The sequence below is a fragment of the Musca domestica genome, unplaced genomic scaffold, assembly GCF_030504385.1.
Source record: "Musca domestica strain aabys unplaced genomic scaffold, Musca_domestica.polishedcontigs.V.1.1 63, whole genome shotgun sequence".
Lineage (NCBI taxonomy): Eukaryota > Metazoa > Arthropoda > Insecta > Diptera > Muscidae > Musca > Musca domestica.
In genome coordinates, this window is record NW_026712370.1 from 2,943,514 (window position 1) to 2,952,620 (window position 9,107).

The window sequence follows — 9,107 nt, forward strand, 5'->3', positions numbered from 1 at the left end:
AAATATGCATTAAAAAATTCACGGGTTGTATGTAATCGTAAAGTCCTTTATAATATCTTTAAATTTCAACGACCCACAGCCAGCGTGTGTTTCAAAGGAATAAAGAATCTTTGGTTAGGAAGTTCTTGTAGTCCTTGAATAGGAGCCATTTGAAAAATTCATAGAAATTAATTATGTATGATCTGGAGGTCTTTGACTTTGAATGTTTAAAAAATTCTCGATATTTAATCGAAAGCTCTTTTAACAAACTTTATTAAAATTCAAAAATTTCCGATTAGGAGGTCTTTCAAAATATTTTTAAAATATCCACTTGTTGGAAAAATTACCTTTAAAATGTGCTTTTAAAAATTCAACATTTTTGGTCAGGATGTTCTTCAAAAAAGGTGCCTAAAAATTCGAATATTTTGGTCAGGAGTTCCTGGAGGTCCTGGAAATCTAAAAAAATCTAAAAATTTTTTTCTAATTTTTTTGTTTAGTCCTTGGAATGTATTCCTAAAACTCAAGGATTTTCGAAATGCAGGTTCTTGAAAATTCTCAATCTTTGAACAGAGTGTTCATAAAACGAAGTCCTTAAGAAACCCACGATGTTTGACAAGGGGGTTTTTGAAGAAATATTTATTAAAAATCAGCATTTGTGAATCCTTAATCTTGTTTGTTCAAAAAAGTATTCTAAAAAAATACAATGTTGTGCCAAGAAGTCCTTAAAGAAATCCACGATGTTCGGCAAGGAGGTTTTTGAAGAAATATTCATTAAAACAGTCATTATTTGTGACCAGAATTCCTTTAAATGTTTTTTTAAAAAAAACAAATTTTTTGATACTATTTAAAAATCCAGAAAGTTCTTGAAAAAATTCTAAACAAAATTCATTGAATATAACCTTGGTCCTGGAAAGCATAGTCTTAAAAAATCCACGGTAGCAGAAGAAGAAAAATATGAATTAATAATTAATAATATATATTCGTCCAATTTGCTTTAATTGTGTACCAAGCGTGCAATATCAGCCCAAATAGTAAGTAATTTTGCACATTCGACCAGATTATACCTGAAAATAAGTATGCCAAATTTTATCGAAATCGGTTCAGATATAACTTTAGCTCCCATATATACTGTTCATCCGATTTGTTATTTTTGTCCTCCGCCCTCAGTAACAAGGTTATTTTTGTCCTATGCCCTCTGTAACAACGTAATAGTATGTCCTCTGTTACCTTTGCCAAATTTTATCGAGATCAGTGTAAATTTGGATATTGCTCCCATTTATATCTTCCAATTTTTCCTGTGGAAAAATCCTTCTAAGAACTTAAGGATTGTTTTCTTTAAGAAAAAAAAAAAATACCTTTCAGGGATCTTACACATTTTTTATGTGATCTTAGGATTTTTTCCTAAGGAAAAAGTGTCCTCAGGTTTTCAATAGAAAGTGGTGTTCTTAAAACCACCGGGATCTTGGGATTTTCCTACTAGAAAAAAGTGTCCCCTGGGAACTAAAGAAGTTCATCCAATAGTAGAAATTTCTAAAAGGACCTGAAGAGTTTTTTTCCATTTCCTAAAATCTATTTTCCGCATATATAATTAAAATGTTCTACTTTCGTATACAGGCGAATTGTTGTCAAAGACCAGTGATTAGGATGTCATTTTTACAGTCAACTCAACCATAACAACAAAAAACAGTTGTTCAAACAAAATTTCACCATTTTCAAACCGATGTCAATCCAATCACACCACCATATTCGCCAGATCCATTTCATATATGCATAATATACCACAGATAGAATGATACGAAAATTCGAAATCAGATTCAACAAAACATTTATTTTCAAATTCGTACGATTTCATTTCCAAAAACCGCAACAAAATTCAATTCATTCAATTTACGAAAATATCTTTTGTACCTAAACGAAATGCAAAACAAAAATGTAACGTGATCATCAAGGACAAAAAGAAAAGCTACAGCAACAGCAGCAACAACAACAAGGATAAATGAAATCAACAACCAACAAAAACAAATGTTGAATTAAAAATAAAACGAAAACAAAATGAAATCATGTTTTTAATTTTTAACAAGTACTGGATCTGTGATATGTATTAAAAAAAAATAAAATTTAAAAAAAAAATAAAATATTTTTTAAAAATTAACAAAAAAAGATAATTATAAAAAGTCATATAAAATGTTATTAAATGTGTAATTAAGTGAATGTTACAGAAAAAGAAACAAAAACAAAACAATGATGAACTTTTACAAAACAAAAAAAAAGTTGGCGAGTGGTTGGATAGAAAAACAAAACAGATACACACACACACACTTACATTGCGTCGAAGGCTAGAACGAATAGAGACATTTAATGTCAAACGAAAAGGAAAAGGAAACGGAAGCAAAAAGTTCACTAACATAAGCTTTATATAGACATAAAATATTTATGTATTATCAAATAATGAGTAAAAACAAAACAACAACAATTTAAAATATGTGATTAAGGAAACAGCTAAGCAAAACAACCGAAACTACCGAAAAAGGTACCAAACAGATTTAGGAAGGAAGTGTTTTATTTTGGATGTCATCGAGGTCAAAATAGAATGTTTGTAGAGTATATTTTTTCAAAATTCTATGAATTTTTTTATAAAAAACAAACGAAGATGTGTAATGAAAAAAAACCAAATAATGTTTTGCTTGTTAAGAATTTTATTGTTATTTTTCGATCTCCCACGTATTTAAAATGGACATTTCAAATTTATATCTCTCTGTACTACAAAAATTAAAAATTGAAGCATATGCAATTTGAATTTATTTATTGAATGTAAATTCATTTAATTTTGAGTGGAACTTTAAAAAAAAAATAATTTGGTAATTATTTAAAGTTGAAAATGCGAGGTTAGAAATAGAATATTTAACACATTTTGTAATAAAAAGTATGATATGGACAAAAATGTGATAAACATCTTAAACCTTCCGAATAGCAGGGGACCTAGTGGCCTAGTGGAAGACCCCTTTCTTTTGGTAGGAAGTTAAATCACAGACTTTTATACCCTCCATCATACTATGGAGGGTATATTAATTTTGTCATTCCGTTTGTAACTCCTCGAAACATTCATGTCAGACCCAATAAAGTATATATTCTTGATCAGCGTAAAATTCTAAGACGATTAAGCCATGTCCGTCTGTCTGTCTGTGTGTCTGTCTGTTGTAATCACTCTATATTTCGAACAAATTGAGATAGAAGGCTAAAATTTTGCACACATGTATATTTTGCCAGTAGGCAGGTTAAGTTCGTAAATGGGCCATGTAGGTCCACGTTTTCATATAGCCCCCATATATAAGTACCTCCCGATATTCGGTATTTTTATGATTTTAGCGACATTATTCACCGGAATTGCATCAACTTTGGTATTTGAAGTTCGAAATGAATACTACAGCCTGTGACAGAAAATTATCTGTGCAGGTCCACGTCTTCGTATAGCCCCCATATAACGGTACCCCCCCATATCCGGTATTTTGATGATTTTAGCGACATTATTTAACGGAATCATTCCAAATTTGGTATTTGAAGTTCGTAATAGATACTGCAGCATAATACAAAAAATGTATGTCCACGTCTTCGTATAGCCCCCATATATATTATTTTTCGTAGGCTGTAGAACCGACCAAGAGCTTAAAATTCGAAATTTGAAATATCTGCCTGCAGACAAAAGATTGATCTGTCTGTCTGTTTTTATGTGTAAAATTATTATTTCTATGAGTTACAAACGGAATGACGAAGATAATATACACTCCATACTATGTATGGTGGAGGGTATAAAAAGGGTACTAAAATGCCAAATGTAGTAAAACTTAAATGTACAGCGTCATGGTATTATCATTGGAAGGATGATACTGGGTCTTAAAAAAAGCGAACTTGAATGGTACTAAAAGTTACTCCGTCCTGTGATATTGGATTCATCGAATTATTGGAATTACTCATGGTGTGTGGGATCCCTCGGATAGAACGGATAGAGTCTAAAATTTAAAGAAAATGTGGATTAGGAACAGAAACTGTAATTTGTAATGGTGATCACTGTTGTCGTGTATTGTTGGCTGAGGCTGTACTTTTCTTTTAAATTATGGATGAAGGGTTACCAAAGTGGTTAAAGGTATTAAAAGCTTTGACATGGTATTATGTGAATGCAATCTTTGCAAAATACAACAATGCACATTCCGAATCGGTTTAGTTCATATCATTGACATGTTCATGGACCCTCAAGGTGGAAAGTTGAAGCCCCGGCCAAAGACAGAGAAGAAACTGTAGGGCCCTGCCGAAGCCAGGCTATTTTTAAAAGATAAAAAGTAAAAAACAGTAATTTCGGCCGGGCCGAACTTTAAATACCCCCCATCAAATGGTACAAATTTGAAAATTTAAAAAAAAAATCAATTAACAATTCTGTTAAAATCTTAAGAATACAGAATGTAGGAAGTTACCGTTATATTGGGGTCCATATGAAGACGTAGATGTGCATAGGCCATTTTTGTCATAGTCATTGTAGTATGCATACGAAATACGAATACGAAACTTGAAACGATTCCGGTGAATAATGTCGCAAAAACATTAAAATACCGAATATAGGAAGGTACCGTTATATGGGTGCTATACGAAAACCTGATCCTGCATAGACAATGTCCTGTCACAGGCTGTAGTACCCATTATTAAGTGCAAATACGAAATTTGAAATGGTTTCGGTGAATAATGCTGCAGAAATCAGCAAAATACGGAATGCAAGGAAGCGCCGTTATATGGGCGCACACAGTCTGTAGTACTTATTACGAACTTTAAATACGAACATATGGGGATTATACCAAAACGTGGACCTATACATACAATGTTTCGCCACACGAACTAGGACCCATTATGACCCACAAATACCAATTTTTAGACAAATCAGTGAAAAAATGTGGTAAAAACCATCAAAATACCGAATATCGGGAGGTACCGTTATATGGGGGCTATACCAAATCGTGGACCCATACATGCAATGTTTCGCTACCGGAGCTGGAACCCATTATGCCCAAAAAATTCCAATTTTTAGACAAATCCGTGGCAAAAATAATCAAAATACCGAATATCGGAATGTACCTTTATATGGGGACTATACCAGAACGTGGACCAATATATCTCATTTTCAATACCAACCATCGTTAAATCGACTTAGAATTTTATTCTGATTATGAATATATATATATTTTATGGGGTTTACAACGAATATTTAAGGATTTTACAAACGGAATGACAAAGTTAATATACCCTCCTTTCCAAGGTGGAGGGTATAATAATGTCGCCAAATCATGAAAATACCGAATATAAGGAGGTACAGTTATGTAGGGGGGCTATACTTAAACGTGGTCTTATACGGCCCATTTTCAATACCAAAAGTCCTGCAGACCAAACACACATTTGAGTAACATTTTAGCAACCTACTTCAAAAAGATCCCCAGGCGCCGAAAACATAATTAAACACGATGACGTGTTGATGTGGATGTAATACTTCAAATCACAGGATTGAGAGAGAGAGAGAGAGAGTCCAATGCCAGCAACGGGCAAAGTTAAAGAGAGGATTGCGTTAAAATGGATTACTACAAAAAAAAAGAAAACAAATACTCCTTTTTTTCGACTTTTTGTGACCAAAGAACCTCTACTTATTTCATGCGATTACGATTGCCAAATATTTATAGGAAAACTATTGCTAAGTAATGGACGTTTGTGCTGGCATGGGAGCCTTTTGATATTATATTATTCGGTACGAAAACTGTACAAAATACCAAACCATAAGAAATAAAAAAAAAAATCCAAAATTTTACCCTTTTCCAGTAAATTTGAAACCATACGTTTATCTAATCAAGAATAGATTAGTCCTCGTATATCTGAACTTTTCCAAATTATTGTGTGAAATTTTAGAAAAAGAGCGATCTATTGTGTGTGTTGTTTTTTACGATAATTGCCAATATTTTAATATTTGTAGTACAGAGTGTTCTATTTTCCCCTTAAACGCTGTAATAAAGCTTATATATTTTTGTATTATTTTCAAATTTGCATAGTACAATAAATAAAGAAAAAATATGTTTTACAATTAGTTAAATGTTATTCTGTCAAATATATTTTTTAAATGCGATGTTAAAAAAATCAACAAGAGATAAAATATAATATAAATAATAGAAATGGAAAAAAGGTACCATAATTAAAAAAAACCAGTTCACAAACAGCTCTTCAATTGTTATTTCATTATCAAAATATAGAACATTCAAAAATACATATATGCAGAAATATAGGAAAAACATAAAATTTATTCAGAAAAAAATATAAATAGCAAAATAAAAATCAAGAAAAAAACTAAAATAAACAAAAACTCAAAACATTGAAACGTTATTATTTTATGAATTAACAACAGTCTATTAGTGAAAATTTTAGCCGAAACAAATTTACAATAAGTAAAGAAAATAAATTACATATATATATATTAAAAACAATATTGGAGCAAGTAAAAGCCATCTCAGTTCATGATTTTTTAAATCATTCTAGCAAATCTACGAATATAAAACTAGGTCATTAAAACCATAATAGTTATAGTATTAAAACAAAGAAATTATTATGAGTTTTGTTAAATCATCCTTTGTAATCTTAAACTAAAATATAGACAACTAAAATTTTACAATTTATTGTTATTTATTATTTTAATTTCCAAAGCAAAACATAAGCAAACCTATAATAAAATTAAAAAAAAAAAACAAGAAACATTAATATAAAAATAATACTAAATTGGGTTATCTAAAATATTTATTATATATTTTTTCGGCTATCGAAAAAAATAGTTTGAAGACAGAATTTCTGTTGCATGGAAAATGTAAGTATGGGAAAAATAGAAAAATAAAATTTTAAATTTAAATCAATTAGCTCGTGGATATTTTAATTTATTGTCCATCTTTTAAAATCCAAAAAAAGTTGGCAATTTGATCAGTAATGTTCATAAAATGTCGATTTGTAGCATGAGTTCTTTCTTTGTTTTGGTCAGTTTAATTTGGATTGCCAGGAAGCGAAGGAGTTCTGCAAGCATGTAACGGAAATTCAATAGAAAAAAACTCCTACGGATATAAAATCGAGTGTGTGTAACGATTTTCCATAGCTGGAAGTTTTTCTTGCTAATCTCTAAAGGATAGACCGCTTTTAATAGTTCTCCGGTCCCTATACTCAGAAGATATGACTAAAGAGGGTATATATCATTTGACATTTGGAATCGATCTAGCGATGTCCGTCCGTCCGTCCGTCCGTCTGTTTGTCTGGCCAACTGTTGCACACGGTCATCCGATTTGATCCAAACCTGGCACATCGTTATCGAAAAATTAGATCGAATTCGGAGATGGGCAAATTCGGTCCATTGCTTATGGTACCTCCCCTACATAAGTGCAACATTGTCACAAAAAAAAAAAAAAAAAATAATAATAAAAAATAAAATAAATAAATAAAAAAATTTACCTCATAGAAAGAGAAAGAGTCATTCGGATTTGGAATAATTATAACTCTTATAAAATGAGAAGTAAGCATCCGATTCTCTCAGCCATATGGCTAGAAAGTATATATCATTTGATATGGTCAAAACGTGCCTCATCGTAATAACGGTTTAAGACCCTATGTATCTTCGGTCTCAGGACATTTGGAGTCGGTCTAGCGATGTCGGTCTGTCCGCCTGTATGCCTGATTGGCTGGTTGATGCGCACGATAACTCTCGAAGGAAGTATTTGATTTGGTCCAAACTTGGTATATCGTAATATTGTTATCAAACTAGATCGAGTTCGGAGAAAGCCAAAATCGGTCCACTGATTCTAGTAAAGTTTTAAAGAAAATAATTTACCTCACAGAAAGAGAAAGGACCATTCGATTTTGTGAAAACTTTGCAAATCTTAATATAGACATCAGTGCTAAGCCAGGTGCGAAAATGGACAATGTCGGTTCACTCCTTCTGGTACTTCTCCCACAAAGAGTCAAAGTTTTGAATAATCAAAGCTATTATAAAATCTTAAATAAGCATCCGGTTCTCTTCGTATTTTACACATCCCATTATTTCTACTAACACAAGATCTGCAGTGTAGATTGGATATGTGAGTCAACTCCAGAAGGAGTACCTCTCCACAAAGGATAAAAATTTTAAATATCTATGAAGCTCAAAAAACGCGAAATTAACATCGGATCCCATTCAGACTTGGTGCATCTCAATAGAAGAGATCGAACCATTCCTTCTGGTAAACTATCATAAAACCCGAAATAAGCATCCGGTTCTCTTAATATTTCACACATCTCATTATTTCTATTAACACAATATCTGCTCGGAAGAGCAGATAAAAGAGTGAAAGTTTGGAGTATCCATGAAGCTCATAAAATGCGAAGTCATCTCAATATTTCCATCAACACAAGATCTGTTCTAAAGATGGTAGAGTCCGGGCCATTTCTTTTGGCACCTCCCCCACATAGGTTTTAAGATTTTAAAAAACAAAACGCCCAAGGAAACTGAAATAAGCATCAAAATCTTTTCAATTTTCACATATACAAAAATTTGTGCTAACACAAGATCTGTTGTAAAGACGATATATATCTGCGAACCCCTTCTGGTACCTCACCCACAAAGGCTTACAATTTTCAATTCTTTTTTATCTGTCATAACTTGCAAAAAAAATTCAGTGATTCTAAATATGTCTCTCAAGCAGAAATCTGCGATGAATGTGGAATTTATGATTTTGCATGAAATTAGATATAAATGTTCGATTTGCTTGTAATTTTGCCCATGCCAATGTTTTTATTTGTGTTAGATGAGGTGTGAAAATAGGAATACTTTGGTCGACTATATGTAGTACCTCAGCACATTTTAAAATTTTCTAAAAATGATCACATGTCTCATATAAATTGAAGGAAGTAGTTGATATATTCCAAACCTGGCACGGTCCGATACGGAATGGTCAATAATGGCCCATTCCTTCGGAACCTACGCCATAGAGGGTATAATAATCATAACAGAAGTCAAAATATTTTTAAATAATCGAACATTGGCTGAGGCTATACATCTGTTGGCAAAATCGACTGATACTTTTTAACTAGTTTAG

At 31.9% G+C, this 9,107-nt stretch overlaps 1 long non-coding RNA gene across 1 annotated transcript; it reads left to right on the forward strand.

The window, feature by feature from the left end:
* The first annotated feature begins 472 nt into the window (after nt 1-472).
* On the forward strand, nt 473-809 carry LOC131805863 (uncharacterized). The gene is made up of 2 exons (XR_009343864.1): nt 473-599; nt 732-809. It is a non-coding gene; the product is annotated as an uncharacterized LOC131805863 (long non-coding RNA).
* Nucleotides 810-9,107: the final 8,298 nt, after the last annotated feature.